Below are 10,507 nucleotides of genomic sequence, written 5' to 3'. Positions count from 1 at the left end.
TATATAAAAATGGGGGAAGAAATTATCTTCCTGTAAGTGAGTTGGAAGGGGGAGGTCACCATTTTCCGTCACCATAAAACACAGCAGGGCAGTGGCATATAGTCACTAAGGTTGAATATGATGGCACTAGTAAAAAAAAAAAAGCTAAACAAGTCCCAAATGCACAAATGTATCATCAGTGACTGCTACATAACTGACTCTGCTACATTTACTATGTGATGTCCTGTATGTGGTTTCCAATCTCTCTCCCTCAAGCTTAGATCAAACAGTATTTGTTGATAGATCTTTGTTTTTTTAACCTCTAAAGGGGTTTCAAGAGCCACAAAAGGAAAAACACAGATAGCGTCAAATAAGGCATTAATCATTGAAAAGGAGACTAAATAGCCTTCAATGAAACAACAAAAAAACCTGTTATTGTTCAAGCTTCTTGGCACCTGTGCTTATAAACTCACACCCAATCTGGCTATAAAGAGAGCCAAGGAAATAATCTTTAAATATACTTGGAGAATAGTGCGTGAAGGAGAGAGGGGAGGGGTGGGGGGGCAGCGTTGTACAAACTGAGGTTTGGAAAGAACACACATTTGGCATGGCTTCATCAGGAAATGCCACAGGCTTTTCCAAACCTATAAACATGACCGCACACACCCACACACGTGTGTTCACACCACTTTTGGTCTCTCCTCTTGTGCCAGAATCAGGCAGTGTGTGTGTGATTATGAGTGCGTGTATCTGAGTGTCATTGGCAGGCATTATGCCTTAATAAATTCTGTCCAGGTGCTCACCTGATGTTTCAAGGGGGACACATTCCTTTCCAGTCCACATTAGGTCATATGGTCGGTGAATTTTCTCCGTCTTCAGAGTGAGGCCTAATCTACAGTCCATCAACTGTATGATGACATGCTGCTTCAGATTTATCGGTACCATACAGATACAGTGTGTATGACAGTCATTATGTTAGCTTACTTGTATCAATGTTTTATTTGTGAATGGCATTAAAATGTTATGTTTTAAAATGTTTGACCACCGTAGAAGCGTAGACGATCTCTTTCTTTTTGACGTTTTGAAAGCGTTTTCCATAAACACAGAAAATGGCTTGAATACACAGACATAATGAAGAAAGCCAGGGTGAAATAAAACTAAGGAAATAAAACAAAGGTTATGATAAAGAGAACAGACCAATCACAAGAAGAGGAAGACGACAACAAACGAAGATAAGTGACAGCGAATGCAAGCGCAAGAGAGAGATGTGATTATGACATCATCATTTTCCCAGTAGTGGATTGGTTGTCTACACAAAACTTTTACTTTTTTTTAGTACCTGCTCGCCACCTGAGGCGATAGTATGCCGTAATCAGACTGCCGGTCAATGATTGGTCAGAGTGCTGTCACAGGAAGAGCCATGAGCAAGAGGTCCAACAAGAATCAAGCTGAAAAATACCAATCTGCAGATCAGTTAGAAATGCTCAACAATCCTGAAAACTGTGGAAATATGTGGAAAAACTGGCTTTAGAGTCTGCTGGAGTAATGAATTTGTAAGTGGCCCTTTGTGATTACACAGACTGTCAATTGGGAATGACAGCATGAGAGAAGAGACAGTGTTTGATCTAACAACAAAAACAGAGCAACATTTAATATAAGAGTTTATTTGATTAACAATTTATCAGTACATTAAAAATGTATTATGGGCAAAAACACTATCCCGCCTTTTGCCCCATGTCTGCTGAGATTGGCACCAGCAGCCCTGCGACCCTCATGTAGACAATGAATGAAAGAATTAACACTACTTTCTTATAGTGGCCAACTACATATATATAAGAAAGTAGAGCATGTTAATTGAAATTTGAGGCAATGTTATAAAAGAATAAGAGTCTTCCCTTTCTTTAAAGGAGGGTTAATTAAATTTAGTAAGTATATGATCACAAAGCAGTTACACAATGAACTGGGTTATTCCTGTAAAATAGTTCACTGGGTTGATTAAACTGCATGCTTTAAAAAAGATACCTTAAGCGAGTCATGGTGTCCATGCAACTCAAATGTTGCTATTTCCTATGGTTTGATACTGATAAAGTATTATTATCAGGGTCCTAAAAAGTCATAAATTGATTTTCCTAAAAATAAGGCCTTAAAAAGTATTAAATTGTCTTAAATTCAGATTGCATGGGTCTTAAATATTTGTGTGTCATGTCACCGCGAAAATGTGATCAATCTGTTCTGCTAGTTCGAATATTTATTTATTTTTCCGGTAGCTTCTGCGTTGTCTATGGGCTGGTTCAGAGGCTGTAACAGTGGCGGGCCGCCAGGCTGTACTTGCCCCCTGCCAGGCTTAGCGTTGCTTGTTTATTTATTTTAAATAGATTTTTTTTTATACACCACAGATTTTTCTATACCGGGGAACAAGGGCGCATGCTCCCCCATGTAATCTGCGCAGTGCACGCTTGTCCAGGTGCCGATTGAAACCCAAGTCACACTATCAAGTCGTCATTATTACAATTACATTGTTCTTGTCAATAAAGATGTTATATTTAGGGATGCACCGATAATTCGGAGGTCGAAACGACGAGCGAGTACAATGTGGAACAGCAACTATTAAACGCTGGAAAGTCTCTGCTCAAAAGCAAAACTTGGCTGCATACAGAGTAGATTATGAACTCTCCGCGATATTCACTTCACAACAGAGAACATTCTCTCTCTTTGAGCAGTTAACTAAAGAGATCAGCTCATCTGATGCATCTGTTATTCTCTTAATTACAGTGCTAAAGCCTCTTCTCCATAAATATTAAGACCACGGAGTAAAAACGATGAAAAGTGCGCTCTGCTCTTCAGAGTCTGTCACCACGTTTTACTCAGATCTACTCGCATCACCTGCACTTTATCGCGACTGTACTCCATCCTCGTACATCATTATTTTATGTGGGGAAAAACACGTAGAGAAATGATCCAGTCTGCTTTGGAAGAGACCGATTGGAGACGCAGGAGCGACGAACGGCGCAGGAGAGGGAGAAGAGAACAGTGCAGGGGCGGCATATTGCAGCATATTATCAGTAGGTGATCTCTGATCTCTGCCAAAATGGCCCTGACTCCTGCCTCTGAAGCATGAACCTCAACCACAAATTGGGTGGAAGGATTGGGGATGGTAAATATAGGGGTGAACCTGCGCTTGAGAGCCGCGAAGGCTCTCGCCGCTCCCTCATTCCTGTGGAAATAGGTCTTAGGAGAGTGGTAAGGGGGCCAGCCACTAAACTGTAATCCCTAATAAACCACCTGTAAAAAATATATAAAACCCCAGGAACTATTGGAGACCACGTCTGGAAGAAGGAGTGGGCCAGACCGATACCGCCTTCAGTATCGACCTGGGAGGGAAAGATAAAGTAGCCCAAAAAAGATGATAAATTCACATTTCTCTACCTTGACAAAAAAATTCTTCTCGAGCAGCCGCTGGAGAACTTGCCTTGACATGAATGTCGAGAGAATATGAGAAATCTATACATTATTGAGGTAAAAAAAAACATATTTTCAAAAGGTCCCTTCCATTGACCAGGGCTTGAAATACTGCTGGGGCATTGGTCAATCCAAACGGTACTACTACTAGGTATTCGTAGTGGCCTAGGTGTGGCCTAGGTGTCTTGAAGGCCGTTTTCCAGTCATCCCCCTCACTAATCCTCACAAATGGTAGACATTTCTTAGGTCAAGCTTTGTGAAAAACTGTGCACCCTGGAGTATTTCAAAGGCAGTAGACATGAGGGGCAGAGGATATTGATTCTTGATTGTGAAGTAGGGTTCCATCCTTCTTCCCAACAAAGAAGAAGCCAGCACCAGCAGGAGACTAGGATGGGCAAATGATTCCAGCGGCCAGGGAGTCCGAAATGTCCCTGTTCATGGCCGCTCTCACTCTCAGAAGGGGACAGGGAGTAGAGGTTGCCCTTAGGTGGAGAGATGCCGGGACAGCATGAGATCTACTGAATACAGGTTTAAGGTCCATATACTCCTCTGGCACTTGAGACAGGTCAGAGAACTCCTCTATAGCTAGGGATGGAGAGACAGGCGTGAAAGCGGACTTGAGGCATGAGGACAGGCAAAATGGGCTCCACCCCAAAATAGTGTTGTCAGAGCAATTAACATTGGAATAATGCAGGGACAACCAAGGGAATCCAAGAGCAATAGGGACATGGGAGTTCTCCATAACATAGAAGATGATTAATTCCGAAAGGTTTCCAGAGATTCTTAATAAAACAAGGGCTGTTCTCTTTGTGATGGGGTTAAAAGAGCTTTCATTAAGTTATGGACAGTGAGAGGTTGGTCTAGATATAATAATGGAGTTCAAAAATTTGGGGGTGATCCAAGCTCGATCAACCTGCATGGGCTCAGGGTGGGGAGGGGTGACCGGATCCTCTCCCACGCCCTCTGCCTTAAATGTGAATCGATATGGCCAGTCAGGTCCATAAGACCAGCGAGGTCTGGGGGAAGTTATCCTGAGGCTAACTCGTCCTTGACATGATCAGACAAACCGTTCAGAAAAATGTGTCAAACAGGACATTATCGTGCCAACCACAAGAGGCCACCAAAGTGCAAAAATCAATGGCATAATCAAAAACTGACCAAGAACCTTGGATAAGTTTCATGATCTCCCTCACTGCCTCTGTTCCAGAAAATGAACAGTTAAAAAACTCTCCATCATCTTGCATATCACTTTACCTGTGTGCATGCCTGTCTGCTGGACTCTGAGGACCCAGGCTGCATGCAGACCCGCCTGCCTGCTGCTATGTTCACCATCAACATGCTAATTACATGTTTGAGGTCTGACACAGAGACATGTGGGATGAAATGTACCTGCTGCCCCAGAGCCGTTTTTCTTCCCATCCGCTTTAATTTTACCTCCCCCTCTCTTCCTGCTACATGAGGCATGCAGGGGTAAATTAGCAGACAGCAGTTGACAACACAAGTTCACTGTTAACAGATGTGTGAAGAAAAGAGGAAACAATGTGTATTCACTATTTTAAGATCTGCTCACCTCTTTAGCCTTAAAGCTAAAGAGGTCTTAAAGCTGTGCTTGTTGTCCTATTGCAGGGATAATCAACTAAAATTCTGATAGGTCCACTTTGTGAAAACTTCCTCAAGCAAAGGTCCGGAACAGCATAATGTCTAACTTGCGTTATTATTTAGTAGTGGGATATATACTGAAGTAGCCTAGTAGTCTGCATGTAATCAACAACTGACTGTCAGATCAAATACAGAAAGAACAATTCAAAAACATTTTGACAATATTTATTGTAATTTTTATGCAATTATATATAGTAACACTGAACATATGTATTACTTTCTTCTCTCTTAAAGGAAAAGAAGCTCTGAGAGTGCTTATTTTATGTTAAGTTCAGATTTGAGTGGGTGTGTTTGGTAAAAAATGTTGTGTTTGGCATTTCACGTTGCCACTTTTTGTCTCTGAACACATGAGACAGACTGGTTTGTGCTTCCAGGGGGAAGATTGAACATGAATGAGTCTGTCCATTCTGGGTCGAAAGCTCTATTTTCGCTGTCCACTTTTCTCTTCTTAGAGAGCGCCATGTTAATTATTTTTCTCTGGCACACTCTTCTCTACCTGTATCGCTCAATCGTCTCTGTCTTCTCTTGCTGTAAACGCACTTTTCTCTCTGTCTTCTCTCGATGTAAACTCTCTTTTTTCTCTGTCTTCTCTCGCTGTAAACTCTCTTTTTTCTCTGTCTTCTCTCGCTGTAAACTCTCTTTTTTCTGTCTTCTCTCGCTGTAAACACTCTTTTTTCTCTGTCTTCTCTCACTGTAAAATCTCTTTTTTCTCTGTCTGCTCTCGCTGTAAACTCTCTTTTTTCTCTGTCTTCTCTTGCTGCAAACACTCTTTTCTCTCCGTCTTCTCTCGATGTATCGCTCACTTGTCTCCCTGTCTGTCACTCGCTGTTTAGCGGGATGCACAGATTTGATTGGCTTTTAGTGGCGTCACGTGGGATGGCTCAAGTCGAATGCAATTGGTCAGTGGATTTCCGGATTCACTCAACCAGTACCGTAAAGTCTAGAGAAGCTGCGCCGGTCAAAATAGAAGCACCACGTCAACATTTAAAATACTTAAATAATTTATTCACTTTAGGTCCAGGTCCGTACAGGATGGCGTCTGGGTCGGGATTCGGACCGAGGTCCACCTGTTAGTGACCTCTGTCATATTGGCTGTATGTCATATGACTATGACTATTTTTTTTAACACTCGTCTTCTGTGATTTCACCAGATCTTCAAGCTGAGTTTCAGTTTAATGAAATAAGTGTGGTAATGACAGATTTTATTTCGAAAAACACAAAAGTAAGAAAAAACAATGTCCTGCTGTGGAAAATTGCAGAGGAGTTAACTCATCAACGGCACAAAGGCGTAACATATATAAAATCATAATTTTAACAACAAAGGTTGTGGTAGCCTAAGAATGTTGCAAAATGCTGTGAGTTAACTTGGTTGAATTATATGAATTAAAAAAGGCTGAATAATGACAGAGGAGTGAACTGATACTGAACAGCACTGAACTGGACTGGAAGTGGAGGGAGTTTGTCCTCAATCCTTCAAAATGTAATTCAATTCAGCCCACACAGTTCTTACAATTTCAGATCACTCTATAAATGATTACATAGAGGAGCAGCAGATTTCCGAGTTCCGTTCTCAATCTCAGGACCATCATGTATTGGTATGTGAGGGGAGGCCATATTGATTTTGTTTTTTAAACATGCAAATATAGAGATAAGGAAGAAATAGGCCAAGAATGGTTTTATTATGAAGATCAACCAAATATGAGAGCCTGCGTAGATACAGGGATCATGGTCATTTAGGGTTCGGGTTAGTGGGCCAATGTCAGTGACATTCCCGTACTGGACACAGGAAGTGATTCGTTTTATATCAAGACAGTCAAAGGCAACATCAAAATTGTGCTAGTGAAGCAAGATGCCTTCTGATGTTTGGAAAATGACTGAAAACCCATTACAAATATGAATGCTTCTTGTCCCTTCCCACCCACCCCTGTGCTGCTGGTGTGTACACACAAACACTCCCTCAGTTAGGTCTGAAAATATCCTTGACAGAGACTTCTTTCAGATGAAGTGAACATAGGATACACATACTATTAGATTGTGTCTGTCCATGAAAAAAAAAATAAGAAAAACAATACCAAAAAACAGGCAGAATATCAGTAACAAAAATCACCAAATATCATGCAATGCAGCTTTAAAGGTACAGTGTGTGAATTTTAGCATTTGCATTTATCTGGATATACCTCACTTTACCCTTAGGTTCTAAGGGTGTTGGAGAACCAATGTAATCTTCAGTTAGCATCAAAACTCAAAAGATGGTGGGCTGTTGTAAAAACATGGTGGTCCCAAAATTCTGCATCCATACAACTGACCCAGCTCCTGATACATATAAAAGGCTCATTCTGGTGTAATGAAAAACAACAATTAATTTGTACATTTGTGTCTGTTCGAGTAAAATCCACTTCTGCAAAGACAAACCATGATGATATTTACAGAGCACATCAGCCAATACGACAGCAAGTGATAAATGGCCACATCATCTGTTAAAATGTTGCCCCTTTTCTTTCCTATATTGAGTACATTTCAGTCTGTGAGTGGCAATGACAACAGCAGTTCGAGTGAATGATCTGATAGGAAATCAAAAGCATATTGAGTGGTTTATATCTGTTGAGGTCTCCTGATCGTATAGTTTTATTGTACGTGAATAAGTTGCTGACTTAGACAGCTGATGAGAATTTTATGATAAATGTTACTTCTTTAAAGTCCCACCAAAACATGGCAGAACGCTGAGCTGTGATGGGGAAAAAAGCTTGGGTTTTTACTAGTTTCACAAGAGAAGCCATATTTTGTCGTGTGCGAGTGTGTTTGCATGGACAGATTGTGCGCACACATGGTTTATTTGTGTTACTTGTAACTGTCACCAGATCTCAATTTATGAGCGGTGACTACAATCGCGTGTAGCAACAACAGGAAGTGTGTGTTTGTTTTAAAAGAGGGATCTCTTGACACAGTATCTGTGTTTACAGCGTCTATCCACACCACTGTCATCACTGACCCCAACACACACACACGGGGGGTTGTCTGTGTTGTCTCATGTTGGCATGTGTGCTTCAGTCCATTCAAGAGCTTTCGTCAATCTGAAATCATTTAATCACCACTGAAAAGCCGCTGTTCATCTGGATTACCACATAAACAACAGAATACCTTAATGGTTTTTCTCGTCCTGCTGAATGAAATACCTGAAACACCTCTGCTCTGCACTCCCACGCTCCCTCATTCAAATCCCTCTCCACTTTCCTTATCTCCACCCCCCCTTCCCCTCCCCCCTCCCTTCTCACTCAAACATGTCCCCTATTCCTGTCATCCCCTTGTTTCCATTTCCATTTCACTCAATCTCTTGTACATAAGGTCATATGGATGAAATCAGGAGGAGAAGCTGTGACAGTAGAGGTCAAAAGGAGGGTTAACTAATTTGTTGCAGCTGAAATCTTGCACAAAGACTGTGCAAACACAGTAGGCTTGCTGGCTTTGTTGTCTGCCTTTCTGGTGCAAAATTATGATTTTTGTGTTTGTTAAATTCTGTCATCCATTATGAATGGAATGTGTATAACAATGATATGTGTATAACAAAGGTTTTACCAATGATATTAATTAGGGTTCCATTCCATTTAGCTTTAAAAGAGTGCTTCAATTCTTCCAGTGGAAGGGGAGATCACACAAGTACTTGACACTTTTGCCCGTAGAAACATTTTCTTTTTTATTATTATTATTATTATTATTATTATTTATCTTGTCTCGGAAATGTTCAGGCATTTTTAAAGCTGAAGTATGCAAATGTTTGTGTTGCACAATGTTTTTATTTCCGCCTGTTTGACCTTCATTAACAGAGGGAATGTAACATGATTTTTGTACTGCATCCCTTATCTGAAAGTGGACTGTCAAGCAATACTATCACACCTAACTGAGGGAGTGTTTGTGTGTATACAGCAGCAGAGCAGGGATGGACGGAGATGAGTATTTATCCCGGCACACTGATGAGTGACCCACTTTTTTCTGAGCAGCAACATTAACTCCTGAAATGTTTTGTGGGAATTTCTCCAACAGTCAAACTCCAGTCAAACTCCAACCACACAAGATCTCAACACTGCTATACTGAGAAACACAGAGAAAATTGTGTAGAACCTGAACTCAATAAGAGTTACATACTACAGCTTTAATACTGCATGTATATTTTCTTTATTTTTGGGTTGTATTCTAAACAATACTTTTCGATGATCATAAGAGCTTTGCTCAAACAGCAAATTTAATGGTGCCCGAGGACTTTTGTACAGGACTGTAAACATATACCAGTGTTCATTTTATCAGACGACATGAAATATATTCGTTTTTTTTACACTAATATGAGACGATGACAGGTATTCATCAACAAAATGAGGAGACAGATATCCAGCTGTTACACCTTCAAAATATTCCAATTTAGTCTATATGCAACTTTATTTCAGGTAGAGTGGCAACATGCTAATTGTTATTAAGAAAAGACAACTCGACTTAAACTTAAACTCACAAAAATGGTGTGTAAATGACTAATTAAGACACAGACAAATAAGCACTTTTGGAACACGACTAAGACTAAATACAGGGGACCAAGTGGATCAGGCTGGTTACACTTACTTGTATTACTACTACTGCTATATTGTATTTTCTTTACTGTTTTAGTGTACTTTTGTTATATAACATAGATTTTACTGTTGTATATGTGCTCTGTATTGTTTTCCGTACTGTTCTGTGTAGCCTATGTCTGTTTGTCTCAGTGGGACTGCAGATGGAAATAAGCTTTGAGAACTACAATCTGCTACAAAGCATATTTTCCTTTGGGATCAATGCTGCTGTACATGGTCCCTGTTCAATAAACTAAGAAATAAATTAAATACATAAATTACTAATACCTACACATAGTATACAACGTGTGAGTAACACTTGGAACTTCCAAACAAATCTGCGGGAAGTCTATTAATACACCATCATGACGCTTTCAGACAGAGCAGCCTTGATCACACTGCAACAATAAAATCATTTTTCTCACTTCTCTCTTCATCTGCCCTCTCTGTGCATCATCTTATTCATTCCTCCATATCTCCATCTCCCGCCTGAACTTCCTGCCTCCATTACCAGCTGTATGAAGATACAGTATGAAGTTTCTGGCAATAACCGACATCACAGATGTGAGGAGTCTTGGACTGTGACAGCGCTTTCACATGAGCGAGGCAGTGTGTGAGCGACTGGCTCTTTCAATGTTATTGTACATCATGGAGGATGAGGAGAAGCCGTGGTGGCGCTCAGACACACTGGAAAACACCCACTGGATTCTTGCTTGGAGAGTCAGTAATGAGACTGTGGTGATGAGGGCTTTTTTTTGTTTGCGAGCTCAAACTGGTGAAGGTCATCCAGTCATCTGCTGCTCATTAGGTGTGTGAGC

This window comes from Microchirus variegatus, assembly GCF_963457635.1.
Source record: "Microchirus variegatus genome assembly, chromosome: 8".
Taxonomy (NCBI): domain Eukaryota; kingdom Metazoa; phylum Chordata; class Actinopteri; order Pleuronectiformes; family Soleidae; genus Microchirus; species Microchirus variegatus.
The sequence above is the reverse complement of the archived record's forward strand: the minus strand, read 5'-3'. Positions refer to the sequence as shown.